This window comes from Anguilla rostrata, chromosome 2 (genome assembly GCF_018555375.3).
Source record: "Anguilla rostrata isolate EN2019 chromosome 2, ASM1855537v3, whole genome shotgun sequence".
NCBI classification, from domain to species: domain Eukaryota; kingdom Metazoa; phylum Chordata; class Actinopteri; order Anguilliformes; family Anguillidae; genus Anguilla; species Anguilla rostrata.
Window position 1 is genome coordinate 23,447,025 of NC_057934.1, and position 19,901 is coordinate 23,466,925.

At 40.4% G+C, this 19,901-nt stretch overlaps 1 protein-coding gene across 1 annotated transcript in view; it reads left to right on the plus strand.

The window, feature by feature from the left end:
• The window catches only part of LOC135247634 (pro-neuregulin-3, membrane-bound isoform-like), a 292,814-nt gene that overhangs the window by 150,441 nt on the left and 122,472 nt on the right, over nucleotides 1-19,901 (plus strand). The window lies entirely within an intron of this gene.

Genomic DNA, 19,901 nt, shown 5'->3' on the forward strand with positions numbered 1-19,901 from the left:
TAGACAATTATTAGTGAGGGTAAAAGCAGGTTAAAGAAACGCGTTCCTAGCTGGGCTTGAATCTCGGACCCTGTGTTCCCAAGACTGTAACCTTACCCACTAGGCCACAGGCTAGTTTCAGCTGTTTGTACTGAAAATGTTTCAGAGTAAAAAGGTATGGGTATTTTGCGTGTGTATGCGTGTTTTTCATTGGGTCGTGTAGGTGAAGATTTGGCGGGTGTCGGTAAAATGTCCAATGGGGAGACATGTTATTAGTGGGATAGGCGGCAGGAAAAATAAGAATGAGAAGAAGAATGAGAAGAAGAAGACGAAAGAGAAGAAGAAGGAGAAAACGCAAAATCCTCTTAGTTTGGGGCTTTATTGTGTGGACATGTGAAGTTGTTTATGAAATCTGTCTGTTGAAATGGGGTCAGAATGTACAGAATTTAATGTTTTTAAGGGCTGAGTGTCTGTGGCTGTTGCGGTTATTTCTGTGGGGAACCCTGAAAAGTGCCAAAGTCTCGGTGCTGTATAGGTATGGGGCATGCCCCCGCCAAGGCGTAACTTGGCGGGATGGCATACCTGCCATCCCAATATATATATATATATATATATATGTGTGTGTGTGTGTGTGTGTGTTTCTGTGGGGTTTTTTTCTTTCTCTTTCCATCAGTCAGGTATCTGTTTTGAGTGCTGCTGCAGACCATCACTCTTGTTCTTATATAACACTCCCAATTCCTAGCTATGATCCAACCTAATTTAACAGTTTTAGCAGTATTGTCTAATGGGGGAGACATTAAATTCACCAGTTTAATTGTAAAGGGCTGAATAACCCTATAAAATGTAGCAATGTATTACATCATCTCCACCACCTCGGTGCCCATATAATCTTTTTACAAGAGACTCATCTTAAAGATCATTTAAAATTGAAGAGGGGATGAGTAGGTCAGACTTACCATTCCTCATCTCTGGGTAAATCAAGAGGTGCGGCTATTCTGCTACATAAATCTGTTCCCTTTGTACATTCAAATGTTATTTCTGATCCTAATGGTAGATTCATTATAGTTACTGGCCAGATTCATAATACTCGCGTGGTTTTGGCTAATGTTTATGCTCCCAATTGTGATGACGATGCCTTTTTTAAACGTCTTTTCTTAACACTCCCTGATATGTCTTCACACTACTTAATATTAGGAGGAGACTTTAACTGCTGGCTTAATCCTCAGTTGGATCGTTCTTCCTCCAATGTCTGCCTTCGAAGTCTGCCAAGGTAATCCAGTCCTTCATGAAGGAGTTTGCTGTTTCTGACGCCTGTTCATCATTGACTTTTTCCTGGTTGATAACAGACTACTTCCGTCTGTGTCTGCATGTAAATATGACGCTATTGTTATCACGCTCCAATTACTATCTATTTTAAAAACTTCACTAGTACATGTGCGCCATGGCGTCTTAATACATGCTTACTTTCAAATGAGGATTTTGTTAACTTTGTTTCACAGCAAATTGATTTTTTGTGAGTTTAAACAAAACACCTGGTGTGTCCGTTTCAGTGCTGTGGGAGACTTTGAAGGCTTATATCAGGGGGGAGATAATCTCCTACACAGGATATGACAAAAAACTTAGAAAAGAAAAACTAATTTGGCACAACACATATCTCAACTTGATAACATGTATGCTACCTCCCGATCCCCAGAGATATATAAGGAGCGTCTCTCCTTACAGGCAGAGTTTGATGTTCTTATGACACATTGTACTACCGTACTTCTGCTCCAAACAAGATCCAAGTTTTATGAACATGGTGACAAGGCCAGCAAGCTACTAGCACACCAGTTACGTCAGATATCATCATCCCATCAAATCCCCCAGATCCAAACAAATTCAGGTAAAACCTCTGAAATGACTGCCTTTGGAAATTAATAATGCATTTAAGGAATTTTATATGTCTCTTTACTCATCTGATCAAGTTTCTATTCCTCCCAATTTTGATAGTTTCTTTGATAAATTGGATATTCCCTCCAGTCTGTTGCAGAGGAACTAGAGAAGCCAATCACTATTGCGGAACTCAATGCAGCCGTGTTGTCTCTATAAAGTGGAAAATGTCAAGGACCAGATGGCTATCCTTCTGAGTTTTATAAAATTTTTTGGCACAAGCTAGCCCCTTTATTAATGGACATATTTAATTAATCATTCTATTTTGGTTGCCTTCCCCAAACTCTTACTCAAGCCTCCATTTCCCTCCTCGTGAAAAAAGGCAAAGATTCCCTAGCCTGCACCTCCTACCGCTCAATAAGTTTGTTGAACGTTGACTTTAAATTGTTATCAAAGCTATAGGCGCTACGCCTGAAATCCATTCTCCTATCTATTGTCTCTTCGGACCAAACAGGGTTTATTCGAAACAGGCATTCCTTCTCCAACATTAGATGTCTGTTCAATACAATCTAAAATGTCTCAACCTCTAATACCCATGAGTCTTAGAGTGGAGTGGAATTACCTTTCTTTTACTTTAGAGAAATTTGGTTTTGGGAAAAGTTTTATTTCTTGGATTAAGCTGCTCTATTCTACTCCGCAAGCCTCAGTCAGGACAAATAATATTCAATCTGAGTATTTTCACCTTTACCGCTCTACAAGACAGGGTTGTCCTTTAAGTCCATTATTAGTTGCAATCGCCATTGAACCCCTTTCAATAGTGCTTCGATCTAACCCCCATATTACAGGTATACTTACAAATGGTAAAGAGTTGAAGGTCTCCCTTTATGCAGATGACCTCCTTTTGTACGTTTCCAATCTGCATGTCTCTGTCCCTGCTGCCCTCGCCACCCTTCAATCATTTGGTAAAATATCTGAATACAAATTGAACTTAAAGAAAAGTGAGATATTTCCTATTAACACAGCTGCTAAGAATTATCCTCTACACAACCTACCATTTAAAATTGCCCAACATAGCTTTACATATGTTGGAGTCCATGTTACACACAAATTTGAAGACCTTTACAAGGCTAACTTTGCCCCCTTGTTGACCTGAATCCGAGAACACTGTGAATGCTGGTCTGTGCTCAATCTATCTTTAGTTGCACGAGTAAATTCTGTTGAATTTGAATATTCTTGCACGGTTCTCCTACTTGTTCCAATGCATACAAGTTTCCTCCCTCAGTCCTTCTTCCGTAAAGTAGATAGCCTGATCTTGGAGTTTATCTGGAATAAGAAGGTTCCTAGGAGACAGTGTTTTCTTAATTTGGTCAGATCTTGGTATCAATACGTTTAAACACTTATACTTAGACGTAGACGTATATTGATGTTTTTGCATCCTTTCAGCAACTCTCAGACAGATTTTCACCTCCCAGACAATATTTTTTCAGATATTTACAGGTCTGTAGCTTCGCCCATAACACGTTCCCCATGTTTCCCAACCTACATAATGATTCAATGTTAGATGGTTTCCTGACACTAATCCCAACTCTGAAAGAGTTTCATATATCTACAACCAAATGAATCTTTTTACGTCCAGAGTTATTCAACTCTATAAAGACCCTGTAAACACCTCACAGCTAGACCAATGAGGGTTTGTAGCTGGAGGGGAAGGTATCGCGTGTTCTCCCTTGGCTGGTGTGATTCAAAACCGAGATGTTAGTTATTTTTCCTCTGTTCGTAAGAACAGGGCACAATTATAATTAAGAATGCACTGGTTCCGTTGCCACGGGTTAGATATGAAGGCGCTGCTTCATATCCCGCTTAAAACTGGCCTGAAACGGATCAGTAGCATTCAGGTTACTCTCCGTTCGTAAACGGGGCTATGCTGTCATCAGAGATATATCCGATCTGTCGCCGGACTGTCAATATTCCAATGGGAGCATCAGAATATTCACAAATGCGCGGAACAACACATCAAATATATCAATGACCACAGCAAGAAAGCGTAACAGTTACTATGTTTTACTCTCGTATTAAATCTGACTCCATTTTATATGAAAATTTAAAATTTGGGTTTAACTATACGTGGAACTTGGGAGTGGTTACACTCGACTCTATCTTGTGCCATTATTCCTCAATATATGCTCCCGGGTTTAGCATTATTGTTAAATCTCAGTTCGGTGAAGAATCCAGAGGGTAGGAGGCTGACCACCATAATACATGCCTTCCATGCCTGGCTTACATGGATAGTGCATAGACAGTTATGAGCCCAGGGCGGTGAAGAATCTATCGGGCTCCTTAAGGCGAATTTGGGGAGAACCGGCGTACAACGCCCATGGGTTCTCTTATGCCAAACAACACCAGAACCGATCCCACCAATCCCTTAGCGGGCAGATCGTGGTCACCTATCTAACTTGAAGACCCCACTAAAGACGTTTACTGTACTAGACCCCTGATCAGTAGGTCCTAGTCATAATTGCCCCCCTGAGTATTTAAACGGAATTTTGGCTGAAAAGAAGATAAAATGGATTAGAGTCATGAAGACCACGCAAGTTAAAAATAAGAATTTATTGAACAGGCAGGTAGGTTGTTATCTTTAAATTCAAATCAATTATAAGGGTTAAAAAACATAAATACAGAGGAAAAGAGTTCTTACCAGCCTGTTTAGCTACACACAGAACATCGAGTATGCGCAGTGCGGGAAGTCGATTGCGATCTTCCATGGCTATCTCTACACAGAACACATAGCCTAGTATGTGCACTGAGGGAAGTCGATTACGATCTTCCTTGTCTGTCTACACACAGCGCACATAGTACGTGCACGGTGGGAAGTCGATTACGATCTTCCTCGATTGCTTTGTCTCCCTTCCTTTTAAGCCAAATCCCGCGTTTGGTCTAGGCATTACCATAAATTAACCTGGCCGAAAATCATAAATCTCGAATTCCGGCCCCCACCTTTTGGAGGCAGTTGTTAAAACAATTGGTGGGGAAATGGGGAAAAGGAGATGATTACCAGAGAGGACATTCCATTGTGTTAGTTTTTTCCTGAGTTATTGAAACTATGGTTTTTCAAATTCTATTTGGTATGAAACATATTTCATTCAATGGCTTGAATTATTGTGAACATGTACATACCAAACATGCCAAGTGGATGTAATATTATGGTGCAGTTGTCATGAAAATACCCTTTTGTTTAACCATTGTACATGCAATCCATGTTATTATTACATAATGCATAATACAATAATACAATGAAAACATGTGCATGGTTTGTACGGTTTTCTGGGGTTTGTAAATAGGATAAACAGATGATTTAAAGTCCAGATCCAGAAAAGAAATAAAAAGTCTAATGGCAGAGGGGCCCACTGCGCAGTTACCCCACCATGTGGCCGGTCATTTCACCCTTTATGACCCCAAAACACCCACACCCACAACCACAGACAAAGAGACTAGTTCCCCTTATCTTGGTTGTGTCCAGGTGGTAACATTCCAGAGAGCCAAATGGCCTGCCCATTCAGAGGAAGTCCGAGTGACTTATTGTTTTACCACAAGGCTCTCGGGTCCTTTGAAGTACACGCTGCGTCCCAGCATGCTGGCTCGTTCAAATGTCAGCCTTTTCTGGGTCCCAGTTTAATTTCCCTCTTACAACCCTTTAGGAGGAGGGGGAGGTATCTATCTGGGGGAGGTAATACCAGAGGAATTTTGGGCAGAGATTTTAAAACGTGTACACAAATATTCTATTTCTGCAAGACATGGTCTTATTCAATGTAAAGTGGTACACCGTATCTACTACACTAAGGCTCGGTTGTCTAAGATCTATGACGGTGTATAACCAGTCTGTAATAAGTGTCAGCAATCTACTGCAAACCTCATGTGTTCTGGCTTTTCACATCCCTACATAATTATTGGACAGAGATTTTTAATACCCTATCAGAGATAACTGGGGAAAAAGTAGAACCAAATGCTCTCAGTGCATTGTTTGGGGTCTTCCCCTCATTGCCTTCCCTCTCTACATCCAAAAAAGATGTCTTAGTTTTTGCCACCCTACTGGCTAGAAGATTAATAGTGACCAATTGGAAATTAACACTATCTCCCTCTCATACCCACTGGATAAGAGACATCCTTTATTTTATTAGATTTGAAAAAATCAAACATTAAGTGGCTCCTCCAATAAATTTGGGAAAATATGGGGTCCACTCTTCCAATTTGTTAAGAGGATAAATTTCCCACTCATTCCTGATTGAAGCAACTTTTGCGGTTTGGAGGGATATCAATATTGTGTTTGTTGTGGCATGGGTGATATGCTGCTGTAATGACTATTAGTGTCTATTACTGACACGGTTTACTATTAGCTGACTTTTTTAAAATTTGTGTTTGTTTATGGTTGTGTTATTTCAGCTTTCTCAATCTTTATAAGCTGTTTTGGTTTTTGGCAATATGGCAATTGTCACTTTTTTATAATGTCTTTTTTACAAAGGGAATATATACCTTTTTACTTTTTATAAATGCTCTGATGACACAATTGTATGTTCTTGCAAAACCCAATTAACAAAGTTAAAAAAAAAATAAAACAGTGAAGCTGCATCTATTGTCTCTGCATTGTTGCTTTAATCTTCACATGGCAATGACATCAATAACAGAATATACTAAATAATTTTAAAAAGGCATTTATTCTTTCTGGCTATTTGTTCATGTCATCTTCACCAGTCCTGTCATGTGAGGATGTTAGATAAATTTTCCATCCAATCAGATCAGAACGTCTGATGTATGTGCCCAGGCAGACATTCCTGTTAGATAGGTAGCATTAATAAAGGAAATCAGATTGTACCAGAAAGTTCTACGAAAAAAAAAAAAAAAAAACTTAGTGATTCTAATAAGGGTAAATGGTTATGCATGAGGTGGATAACTGGACTTTGTTTTTTCCCCTGGACTTGAAGGACCCTGATGACTATTGCCCCCAGAAACTGGCAGTGAAAATATTTTCTCCCCATAGGGAACAAAAGAACTGCATCCAGTGAATAATGCACACCAATCTGAAAGATGCACAAATGCCTCGGTTGGAAGTATGGTGTAGTGGTTGCTCCAGGTAGATACAGATTCCCTCTGGTCTCAACTCTCCATTTCTTTGAGTTCTTTGTGTATCTGCAGTAAGTCCCTCCCGGCGAGTATTGTTGAATAGAAGTGTTTATATCTGGTTAGTTCTGCTCACAAATCTACAATCATTGCTTTGCAATCATGCGATAAAATGACTGTAATGCTGGTTTTAGCTTGACAGCATTGTGATGATGTGATTACAGTCTGGGAATAGCCTCTTATAACATCTCTTACAGGTCTAACAGGGGCATACAAAATAAATAGAATCTTGTTTGTTTATTCCGGTAAAGGAAGGATGTTTGAATGTAAATTGTATATTACAATTTATCTCTTATTGAGTCTTTCTCTTTTGAGACATTATTTGATCAATATATTATGTGTAGTGCATGTGATGAAACTCCCAATATCACTTTTGTGGGCATCATAAAGTATTTAACATTGATATGAAGAGATAGCTATTAGCCACCACGGGGCAATGCAGTCATCGTAATTAGAATATATGAAAAAGATCGTCATAAATGTTTGGTTACACAGAGCAGGATGAACCTATTGGTTTTTATTTCTCTATGCAGCACTGGCTTTCAGGAAGATAAGGTACTTCAAGCCTACTTCACTATCAAGGTGCATGGAATGGAAAACGGTATAGGAGGAAAAAATGGAATGAAAAAAAACTCCAGCTACACTAAAAAGGAAGAAAGTTATTTTATTGCTTAAAGCCAACTTCTTTCAGAAATAGCCTTCATGGCTTCCGGTATTGCCATTCAGCAACATATCCACTAGGCACAAGCCACACTTAAAGGCACCATTTTAAACTCTTGATCATCTGATTTGTTCCATATTTTGCCTCAAGAAAACAAACTTTTTATGGATAAAATTGAAGGAAAAACACAACAGCAAAACTCCAGATGAACTGAGTTTCTTTGAGATGTTCAGTCCTCAAAAACTTTGTATTGATGCCATAGAACATGTAATTTGCCTGATATTTCTAGAACAAAACAAAATCCCACTAAAATATTGGTTTTAATTATGTTCCTTAGCAGTGCAGAATCACTGGTGTCATTCATAATTTTATTCTGGGTACTCTGGTTTCCTTCCGCAGTCCAGTACATGCCGTAGGCTAATTGTAGACTCTAAAGTTTCTGTAGGAATAGTATGGATGTGTGAATTTTGTGTGGGCCATGCGATGGTGACCTGCCCAGGATGCATTTCTGCCTCTTGCCCAACTCCCCAACCCCCCACCCACCCAACTCTGACCAAGAGTAAGTGGTTTAAGAAAATTAATGGATGAATTTTCATTTAAAGCCCCTCGCTAGATTAATAAGAATGGTCAAAATTGGTGCCATTAAGGCTTTGCTGCATCTACAGCAGGGGTGGGCAAACTTTTTGACTCGCGGGCCACAATGGGTTTTCAAATTTGACAGAGGGGCCGGGCCAGGTGCATTTGGAGGGAGTGTTTGGGCCGGATATACTAAAGCATTAAATGTAGTGTGTGCAAACCTCATAGCACAGTAAGAACACTACAACCCAATTTATTAACTGTCTTTCAAATGTGAAAAATAGCCCTTATCAATTAATAAATTTGTCTCAAGGAATATGCAAGATATGACATTTACATACTATTTCGCAGATACTGGGATGAGGAAATGTAAATAGATTCAAATAACACACGCACTGTGATTTATCAAGATTGCGTCTGTTTTTAATAAGTTTCAATTTAAGGTGCAAAGTTAAAGAAATCAACATTTATTGAAAAATGGAATCACTTTCAACATTCAAAACATATTATTACACAACGAAATACTCAAGCTCAATAATATCTACTTGTGTTAAACTCCGCAAAATCATAAATGGATTGTCTTGACCGCGCGCTCTACAAACTCGCTACGGAAGACCTCGCCTTCATGCGCAAACAGTACACGTGTATTGTTGCCAAGCACACAGACATGGGCTGTATTAAATATCCTACCTGTAGCTGAAAATTTAAATTAAGAGCGATGTGCGGCGTGTTAATTGAGCTACTGTACCGGTGCTGTGCGTAAATACGCATTGCTCTTAATTAAAAGACGCACTTCCAAACTTTCCAAATGCATTTTTTCAAAACACAGAAGAAAAACTCACCATTTCAGTGGGAACAGTGTTGTTGGTCTCCCTTTTTTGCCAGTGCATCAAAGTCTGGAGTTAGTTTTGTTGTGGCAATTCTCAGGACAGATCTGAGGTGTTGGTCAGTTAACTTGGATCTGTGATGGGCTTTGTTGATTTTCATGAGGCTAAACGTCTGTTCACACACGTAAGTCGAGCCAAACAACACCAGCATCTTCTGCGCCGTCCTCCGGAGGTTTGGAAACGCGGTCTCGTTAAGTGAAGCGTAAAAGTCATTCAGTTTAAGAGACTTGAACTTCTCCTTTGAGACGGAGTCAGACTGAAGATCGATCAGTTCTAATTGCAGCTCCTGCGGTGCTAATTCGGGGTCTTGTGACAGGGGACAGGACACCAGTTGAAGTGACTTGTCAATTTTTTCAAAATCACAGAACCGACGGCAAAATTCTCTGTGCAGATCGTCCAGCGATTTGCAGTATTTCTTCGCATTTCGGGCGGCCTCTTTCTGCACGGCTAGTGTGGGGAAATGTGCGAAAGATTTGTTTGACATTTGCCTGGAGAATAAAACCAGCTTGGATTTGAAGGCTCTCACATTTGTGTACATGTCGTGCGCAAACTGATCTTTACCCTGTAGCTTCACGTTCAGCTCATTCATGTGTGAAAATATGTCCACAGCAAACGCAAAGTCACAAAGCCAGTTTGTGTCGCTCAGCTCGGGAAATTCTTCGGATTTCCCCATTAAATTAAAAAATGAGCGAATCTCGTCTTTGAGCTCCCAGACTCGTTGAAACACTTTCCCCAAACTTAACCAGCGAACGCGAGAGTGGTAAAGTAGGTCCTGGTGATCCGCATTAGTTTCTTCCAGAAACGTAATGAACTGACGATGATTAAGTCCCTTTGCTCGTATGAAGTTAACAAGTTTTACAACTGGATCCACGACGTGATTAATACAATACAGACTTACACAGTCTTACACTGCAATACAGACTTACACAGAGACTCCTGATGAATGATGCAGTGAAGTAAAATAACATTCTGGTCAGGGTTTTCTTCTTTCACTTTATCCTGGATTCTTTTCAGCAGCCCGATGTTTTTTCCAGTTAAATTTGGCGATCCATCCGTGGTGACATTGGCAAGTTTACTCCAAGGTAGCTTCATTCTCTCGATGACAGCAGACACCTGTTCATATAAGTCCTCTCCTCGCGTTTTCCCTTTCAGTGATTCCATGCTCAAAAGCTCTTCCGTTATCTCAAAACTGTCGTTAATCCCTCGGATAAAAATTAGGAGCTGAGCAGTGTCTTTTATGTCGTTACTTTCATCCAGTGCTAGTGAATATAACTTAAAGGACTCCGCCTTTTTGTTTAACTCGCTGACTATATCTTCGTCAATCAGTTCCACGCGACGAGTCACTGTCCTGCGTGCTAAACTAATTTTTTCAAACTTGGCTTTGCTCTCCGGACACAAGAGACCTGCTGTCTCTACCATGCACTCTTTCAAAAACTCGCCTTCGGAGAAAGGCTTGCTAGCCTTTGCTAATTTGAATGCCAGCAAATAACTTGCCTTGGTACTTGACTCTTGAATTGCAGTTTGTCGGTGAAAAAAGTTCTGTTGATTCTGTAAATTAGCTGCCAACCTCTGAGCAGTAGCCGCCCGTTCTTGTGTTGACTGCTTGCTAGCATAGTTTGCATGTTTCGTGGCAAAGTGACGGCTGATATTGTACTCTTTGAAAACCGCAACAGCTTCTTGGCATATCAGACATACAGCCTTTGATCGGACTTCAGTGAAGAAGTATTTTGTTGTCCACTCCTTATTAAACACTCGGCATTCGCTGTCCACTTTCCTTCTCTTTGGTCCGCTCATTTTTACAGAAGGGCTTAATGGTGACGTGAAACGAAGTGAAAATTAAAGTGAAATAAAGAGAAATACGCGCCACTCCAACAACGGTCAATGTGTTTCGAGTGCGCCATCTATTGGGGAAAGGTGGGCATTGCAGGGAAAGGGGAAAAAAGAAGGTTTTTACTATAATTTGGACAAGTTCGGCGGGCCGGATTAAAAAGCCTAACGGGCCGTACGTGGCCCGCGGGCCGTAGTTTGCCCATGTCTGATCTACAGGGAAATATCATTTTATGAATCACTCGTTAAACAAGACTTAGATGGCCAGATACCAGGTATGTTGAGGCTTACATCACATTGCATGCATGTCTCACTTCAGTTTTGGATTCATACTAAAGACTAATTTAATATGAAAACATAGTTACTAATGTTCAGCAGCAGTTACAAATGAAGAGAGTACTGAATAGAGATAAAACTGTTATTTCTAGCTCCTTTAATTGAGTCTACTCAATTAAACATGTACATGTCTTTGTTCATCTGGTTCACTGCACTGGATTTATAAGCAATGGTAGGAAGTGCTGTTTAATTTCACCTGCTGTTAGTTGGAAATGTTTCTGTTGACGCAAAATGCCTGCCAGTTTCCGAGCGAGAAAAAACCTATTATGGAAATAAAGACATTGTTCAAATTGATAAAGCTCATGCTTTGCATTTGTGTGTGTGTGTGTGTGCACACGTGTGATCAGAATGTTTATTCACAACAATAGATTGAAATGTTTCTGAATTGCTCATTACCCCAGAATAATATTTTTCTTCAGTTCTGCAAACATAAATTTTCAGTGAAGAGAGTGTAATTGACAGGAACCCTGGAGAGCAGCACTGTTAAGATTTTATATAAAAATAATTCAGCAATGAGAAGGAGCTGTAATAATTATATTATGGAGGCAGAGGGAAAGGAGAGTGACAGTTCTGCTGAACAGTGCTGCTAATTCGAAAACCACCACATAAATATAAATCCTTATTAACAATGTAGGACTACTTTATCATTTAAATGAGGGCCCTCAATGGACAGAACAACCTGTTTTTGGATTCAGAACATGCTTATGTTACTGTCCTCTCTGCATCTCTACCAGGAAAAGAGACTTTATTTACTCAATCCCGTTATATACAGTGTTGGGGAAGCTACTTTGAAAGCATAGCTTTGCAAGCTACCAACTATTTCACACTGGAAGAAGTTGAACTACAGCTACCCTAAGGAGAAATCTAGTTTGGTTACCTAAAGCTACTCAGAAAAAGTAGTTCAAACTACTTCGTAAAAAAAAAAAGATCAAATTGACAATGTACATGTGATACGAAATTATAACAATATAATACAAAAAAGTCACATGCCAGCAAAAAATGCCACTCAGTTGAATTTATTGCAAAAAGTGCCCACTTGTTCACAGGTCATACATAAACCAAAAAAATAAAATACCCCACTATTCATGGGAAAGTGCAAGGAATGTCAGCTTTGGTTTTGTATACAATGCCCATCAGTCAGACACCTGCCTTCCAGAAACTAGAGTCCAGGTGGGGGTATTGCACCAAGCAGGATTACTCAGTTAGCCAGGTAACTTCTAATATAGAATAGCATGACATTTATAATGGTCCATAGAATTACCCTCTATATCACTAGATCAACTTTAAATAAAATTGTATGCTGTTACAATATTGACCTTAGGTGGCAAAAGAACCGCAAGCCAACCTCACCCTAGCCAGACCTTCATTTGAATGATTCTGGCTAAGCTATTCATAGTATTGGATTGATTGCAGACACCTTGGTCAGCAAACACAGGTGATTGTAATCAAATAGTAGGTGATTATCATGAAAGACTGGTCCCATGCATTGCGCCATATTGTATGGGCGGCAAAACACATTATGAGAATAGTATGACTAGGTCAGCTAACGATAGCTACTGTTTGCTTTATGTCAGCAATCCTGACATTAGCTGGTTAGCGACATGTTCGTTTTTGATAGAACATATTTGTTGTCAGACGAATTAACGCTACAGACTTTATTTAATTAGGCTAACGTTAACTGAATTAAATCACTTGCCTGTATGTAACATTACAATGTGGCTAACTTATCTGAACTGTGCTAAATTGGCTAGCAAAGTCAATGTTAATACACTCACCTTTTTTCTGTGTTCTTAGATTTGTGTTTGACGTCTTTGCAGCAGAGAGTGTATTTACTCTCGGGTTGCATAGCTCACAAGTAAAAACGTAGGTTTTGTCGGTGGAGCTAGTCAGTGTCGTGTATTTGCTTAAGTATGGCCATGGTGGTTCTTCCTCAGGCTGAGATTTGGGAGGTTTATCCATGATGACGCTGTCGCTGTGTGAGCACTGAGCAACGCCCGCACTTTTGCACATGCACTACACAAAGGTCAAGTGTGTGGTGGTGGCTGCCTGATGAATGCATTGCCTGGGCATGCCTTCACAGCTGTTAGGATGAAAGAAAAAGGGGGCGGGACTGGTCAAAGGGGGTTCAATTACAGTAGAGAAGCAATGGTAAAATAAAAATAAAAACTCATTCCTTTCCTTTTATGGCCCAAAATTGTTTGTAGTTTCAGTAGTTAAAATAATAATCTCGAAGATTTTCATTAAAATAAATGTCTTTTAAGTCACTATCTATCACTGCATTGGGTAACACAATGGTGATTGAGCCTATTTTTATATTAATTTATACTATTATTATTATCATAATTCATGATTAGGACGGAGTGTAGCACAGTGGGTAAGGAACTGGGCTTGTAACCGAAAGGTCGCAGGTTCGATTCCCGGGTAAGGACACTGCTGTTGTACCCTTGAGCAAGGTACTTAACCTGCATTGCTTCAGTATATATCCAGCTGTATAAATGGATACAATGTAAAAATGCTATGTAAAAAGTTGTGTAATGTAATGTAATGATTAAAAAACTTGGTGTCTGTGGTGGCATTCCTGGGAAAAAATCACAAGCGGCGCACAGTTAGTGACGTGTTTTTCATCACCCAACTGTTAAGAAAACTATTTAGTCAAAATGCCTCTACAAATTTTTGTGTGTTTGTGCCTTGTCGCTGTCATAAAATGTATGACCCCTATTATTAGCTAGCAGTACAGTACTGTATGTGTAATGGAACTGCATAAACTTCCACTGTGTGCTGGGGATACGCAGAGGGTTTTATTAGAAGAGAAGTGATTTTGATTGGGTTGAAAGGTTAATGAAAATATAGCCTGATACTAAAGTGTCTCATTTGTGTTGTCTCCATCGATATATTTGAGTACATCGCCTCTCAGTGATGAACTGCTGATTTTTCAGCAATGGAAGAGGAATCCTTGCTTCCAGGACTGTGTTTTGCAGATACAGTATCACTTTAATGTGAGCTGTACTTAAAGAGTAAAGCAAATTTTTGTGTGATGGCCCTCTGAGTGGCATTATTCTAATAATTAGTCTGATCGTGATGTCAAGCAGGGGCTAATGTCATGAAGCAATATGACTACTTTCACTCACAGGTGATAACTGTAGTCTTTACCAGTCCTTGCTGTGAATGTGTCTGTGTCAACCAATCATTTCAAGACCATTACACCAGAAAAGCCACACTCCATGACTGTGAGGCTTCCTCTTCTATAAATGAGTGGGGCAAGTTAGCCCCAGTCTCTTACCTTTCTCGCATCAAGCTTTTGACTTGACAGGTCGGAACTTTGTGTAAGTTTGTAAGGCTATTGCAACTAATCCATCATTCACTGAGTGGAGGTGCCTTCTGGTCTTTTCCTTCCCTTCCTTTCCTTTTCTATTTTGCCGACGGAACTGGTGTTGAACCCACATCAGCTTTTCCAGCCGAGGGCTTTTTTTTCTGGTACCTTGTCCTTCTGCATGTCAACTTCACCTCTAGACTTGGCCTCAGCTTCTCCTCTGGCCTGTAACAGCATAAGTTAGAGGGACCCCACCAAGTCACGCAAACCAGTCTCTGGCAGTCAAGCTAGCAGACTGGCATCCTAGCAACAAGCTTGTTGTACCCCAGCCTCATACAGTCTACATATCTCAGGATGGATAAACTCCAGAACCGTGAGGTGTCCTCACATTGTTAGTTAGTTAAGTGCAGCCCACATTAGTGGTTCTGTGGATAATTAGAGTCTCCCTAGTGTCGTGTGTAGTTCACACACAGCGTCATCTCAGGTGGCTAAACATGCGTCTTGTTCCCTGACTGCTTCTCTTTATGTGTAACCCAATACTGAGAATCTATTTTGTATTGTTTGTGATTGATATCATATATATAAATATAAAGAGCTACTCTGCTTCATTTTGATACAGCTGCTATTGTGTAACCCACATTAGCTAATTTGTTTTATGATTCATAATGGCTCTCTGTGCAGTGGCTGTGAGGTCTGCATGGTAGCTGATGATGATCAATGAGAGTTCCCTTCCTGCTTGGGTTTTGCGCATCACATGCAGGATGTCAAGAACCGAAGATGTGACTGTGCCTTGATTTACCCCAGGAGAAAAGAACTGAAAGAGTAAGCCACTCACGCTCAGAGCATCAGAATGACCCCCCCCCAAGTTAATCTTTTGCTTCTGCCACATTGCTCCATTTATCATCATAAACATAACCATAGTTGTGACCCTAGCTATGAATTTGTTACATGCCCGCCAACCACTTTAGTGCCCTCGATCTAGGCCTGGGTCCTGACGCGGCCATGCTGCTGGCTATGCAGGACACAAGGTCTTGTTGTAACAGTTTTATGCCTTTGGGCTTTTGCCTTACCAGAGCAATACCAGGCCAGCATCCTCCCCCTAATGCCCTGCCACTCTAGGGAACTTCAGTCAGCAACTGAATGACTCAGATATCCTCTCTGTCATAGTACATCGTAATTCCCTCTCGGGTGAAATCGACCAGTCTGGGTTTAGCAGACTCCATCAGTGCTAGACTCTAGAAAAGGTAAACAACCGGAAAAGCACAACATTTTAGCTCTCATCCAAAACAGCAGTATAATGCCAGCTGCAAGAGCCTTTTTGGAATGTATAAGGCATGGGCATTTGTTTAATCATTGCCAGGTGTAGCTGTCTCAGTCACATAGGCCTCCAATTGAAGCCAGGCCATGTGCTTGGTTCTGGCTCACAGGACACCTTGGATTCTGCTAAGCACTTGTATTGTATGATGGCAGGTCGTCAATGCTTGTTCCCTCATCCCTCTAAAAAATGTGCAACAAAGAGGCCTTCCAGCTTCTCAGAGCCAACAATCTGACTGGGGGCAGTGGTACAGGAGGCCCCAGCAGGCTTAGCAGCCACTCTGAGCCACAGTAGTCTCCTCAGCACCCTCTTGCACAGCCTTGAGCAAGGCTACAGATGAAGAGTGCCTCTAAGGGCCTGGGAGGAAAAGAAGACACCACCTGATGGAGCAGGGCCAGGTATTGTGCATTTCTCCCAGCAACACTTCACTCAGAGCAGGTGTAAGACCCTTGAACGCTGACTATAGTGTCTGAGGGGTCCCATCTGCAATTTTGATTCTCCCCCCCATTCTTGGGGGTCCATATGACTCCAAGTTTGGGCAGTAGTACCGAAACTTAGTCCTAGGGCCCCCCTGTGTATGCTGGTTTTCATTCCAACCACAACTGCAATCCAAAAATTTTAACAGGCTGGTATTTTTTTCTTAATTAGATGCTTTCATGTTTAGAATGATTATTTACCCTCTTAAACCACATTATATACCATGCCATGAGCAATTAAGGTTCACCCCGTCTTGTATCTTGTTAGCTTCTCAATTTTTTTTCAAGCATGATGCTGATTGGCTGCTCGTTCATTGGTTTGCAAAAAACTGCAATGTGAGGGGAGCCACCGTCTGCGATATTAATGTGTAGCGTGTGTAACAGCTGCACAGCTAATGTTTACTAGTGCCAAGTCAACCGGACAGCTGACAGCATGTATGATCAGAATTTAGGTTAAATAAAGGAAATGACTGGGAGTTTTTTGTCATTTGATTTTTTATGGAGGATAGACAATATAGCTACCTAATCAATTGCTTAAATATAGGCTGAACTACAGGTTATGTGTTACATCCCAAAAAATGATCCATATTATTTTGTTACATGGAATGTGTGTAAACACACTGAATGAACTCCACCAGCATCTGAAATGAAATGGTCTTATTCCTTATGTCCCGAACATGAGCATAAAAAAGCATTATCTGCATCTTAAACATAAACAGCCCTGAATCACGCACTATATACACAATAAATGTAGCATACAAACTTGTAGGACGTTTTTGATATGTTGATTGTTTATATTTTATGAAAACTTAAATCAATGGACCTCAATCAATGGATTGTAAACTAGTTAGCCAATGTAGGTATTTTCTACAGTGTTCCAAACCCACTAATGCCAGAGATGGGAAGGGAAGGGAAGAGTAAGGAGAGGTAGATGGAGAGGGGGGAGTTACATGCAGGGGGAAAGTGAGCTAATTTCAGCTAAATTCTACTAGCATATATTATACAAATTATAGTATTTTACATCTCTAAACATCCACAATACCATTTGGTAACCAGGTGTCCTTTTGGAGTCTCCAAATTGCCTTTTCGGAAACTCACCTATATAGCTCAGAATGCTATGCAGAATGCTAATTTTTGGTGGTTACTGTCCTTGGAGTTGAACCAAGATTCGTCGTGGCTGTAGCTCTGTTGTTTCTAAACCCACCAGGCACACCCACAAGCATCTGTATCCATTAAAAAAAATAATCTTTTAGGTGAACCACTGTGTTTTAGCTTCATTTACTTTCTTTCAAAAACTTTTGGAGTTCTAGAAACTCTTGGGAAAAAAATCCCAAGGGTCATGTTTCAAAAGAGACCAGGATTATGCCTGTAGTCAAAGGGTTCCAGAATAGTAAACATTTTATTTTGGGTATAACATTTTCGGGCTTGTGTTTAAAAAAGGGGGCAATATAGAAGGGGTTAAAATAACAATGCAGTATCACATAAGACCAGGTTTTTGTTGGTCATAATTCAAGCACTTTCAGCTGCATAAAAAAGCAATACAACAACAATTGCCTTGACTGCGCCTCATTTGAACACCAGCCTGCCCACATTGGCCCAAGGTCATTTACTATTTAAATGGCACTGGTGCTGGACAGGAAAATAAAAACTGCTTTGGTCTCAAACTAGTAAAGACACTTATGTTTTGGTGAGTCGTGCTGAGTTTGCTCCATTCAGTTACCAACTTCAGTAATTTCACTGCTGTTAAACAGTGACATGATAGGCAGTGGGAGGGTATTGGGACATTCCACCAGTCTCCCATTAGCCCTCCAAGATTCAGATGCAAATTAGTTTGGGGGCAGACAAAAGAGACTGCAGACAGTCATTTTCACCCTAGCAGTCTTCTGCAAGGTATTGTAGGATAGTTATGATGATGAGAGAGTCATGCAAAATAATTAGGGAAGTGGAGTAATGAAAAGGGATACGATTTTAAACCTGAGATATGTCTTTTCATAATGAAACATTCAAAATCATAGCAAGCAAGCAAAATCCCATGGTTTAGGGACTACAGAAATATAACAATTTCATACAATTGCTACTGGTTTGAGGGTGTATATTATGGTGAGAAAGGGAAAAATTCACAACAAAATCTTTAAAGCCAGTTCTCTCAAAACTGTGTTTTGTAAAAACACGATATTCAAACAGTCATATCTACAGAAATATTGGCTCAATTTCGTAGCAGAACATGTCAATGTGGATAATCGCTTGGTAGCTAGCCTTATTGCGCAGTTCCTGAAAGGGGACTGCTATTTATGGCCTCTCAAAATTCCATGTGCCCCAGCATGCACAATGCCCCAGAGTCTCAGCACCCTCAGTGGGGCTCAATTTGAGTCCTTGGATAATGTTCCTTTGAAATAGCTCTTAATGAAGGCAGCTTTTCTCTCGATTATACAGTTTGTTCTATGAAAAATGCAAAGAAATTGCATGCCTTCTCAGTGAGTCCTGAAAGAAAATACTGTTGAGGCCAAAAGTTTATGTACACCTAGGCTAAAGACATTCAAACTCAATTTTTCACAACTCCACACATTTCATGTTACCATACATTTCCTATGTAAAGTCAATTAGGGATCTACTTTATTTCCATAAGAGGTCATTTCAAAATAATAGCTAAGAGACAGATTTATTTAATCTTTTATGTACTATATCAGATTTTCAGTGGGTCAAAAGTTTACATACACTTTGTTAGTATTTGGTGGCATTGCCTTTTAATTGCTTAACTTGAATCAAATGCTTGGGGTAGCCTTCCACAAGCTTCTCACAATACTTTGCTGGAATATTTGCCCATTCCTCCTGACAGGTGACAGGTGTAACTCAGTCAGGTTTGTGGGCCTCCTTGCTCGGCCTTTTCAGTTCAGTCCACAAATTTTATATGGGATTCAGGTCAGGGCTTTGTGATGGCCACTCCAATACTTTCACTTTGTTGTCTTTAAGCCATTTTATTACAACTTTGGCGATATGCTTGGGATCATTTGTCCTGCTGGAAGACCCAGTTGCGACCAAGTTTAAACTTTATAGCTGATGTCTTGAGGTGTTGCTTCAGTATTTCTAGAGAATCCTCCTTCCTGATGATGCCATCTATTTTCTGAAGTGCACCAGACCCTTTTCCAGCAAAACATCCCCACAAAATGATGCTGCCACCCCCATGCTTCACAGTTTGGATGGTGTTCTTCTAATTAAAAGCCTCACCCTTTCCCCTCCATACATGGTCCTAATCATTATGGCCAAACAGTTCAATTTTTGCTTCATCCGACCAGAAAACACTCCTCCAAAAGATCAAAAACTTCTTGACCACAAGTTCATAAAATCTAAGGGTGGATGTTACATTCGTGTGTGAGATGCGGGCGTGCGTTTTTCTCCCCTCTTTCGTTCTACTCTCTCTCGGTTGCTGTCATTTCCGCAGGAGTCCGTGTGCCGCCCTTCGTTGTTCCCATTGGTCATCCACGCTGTCAATCAT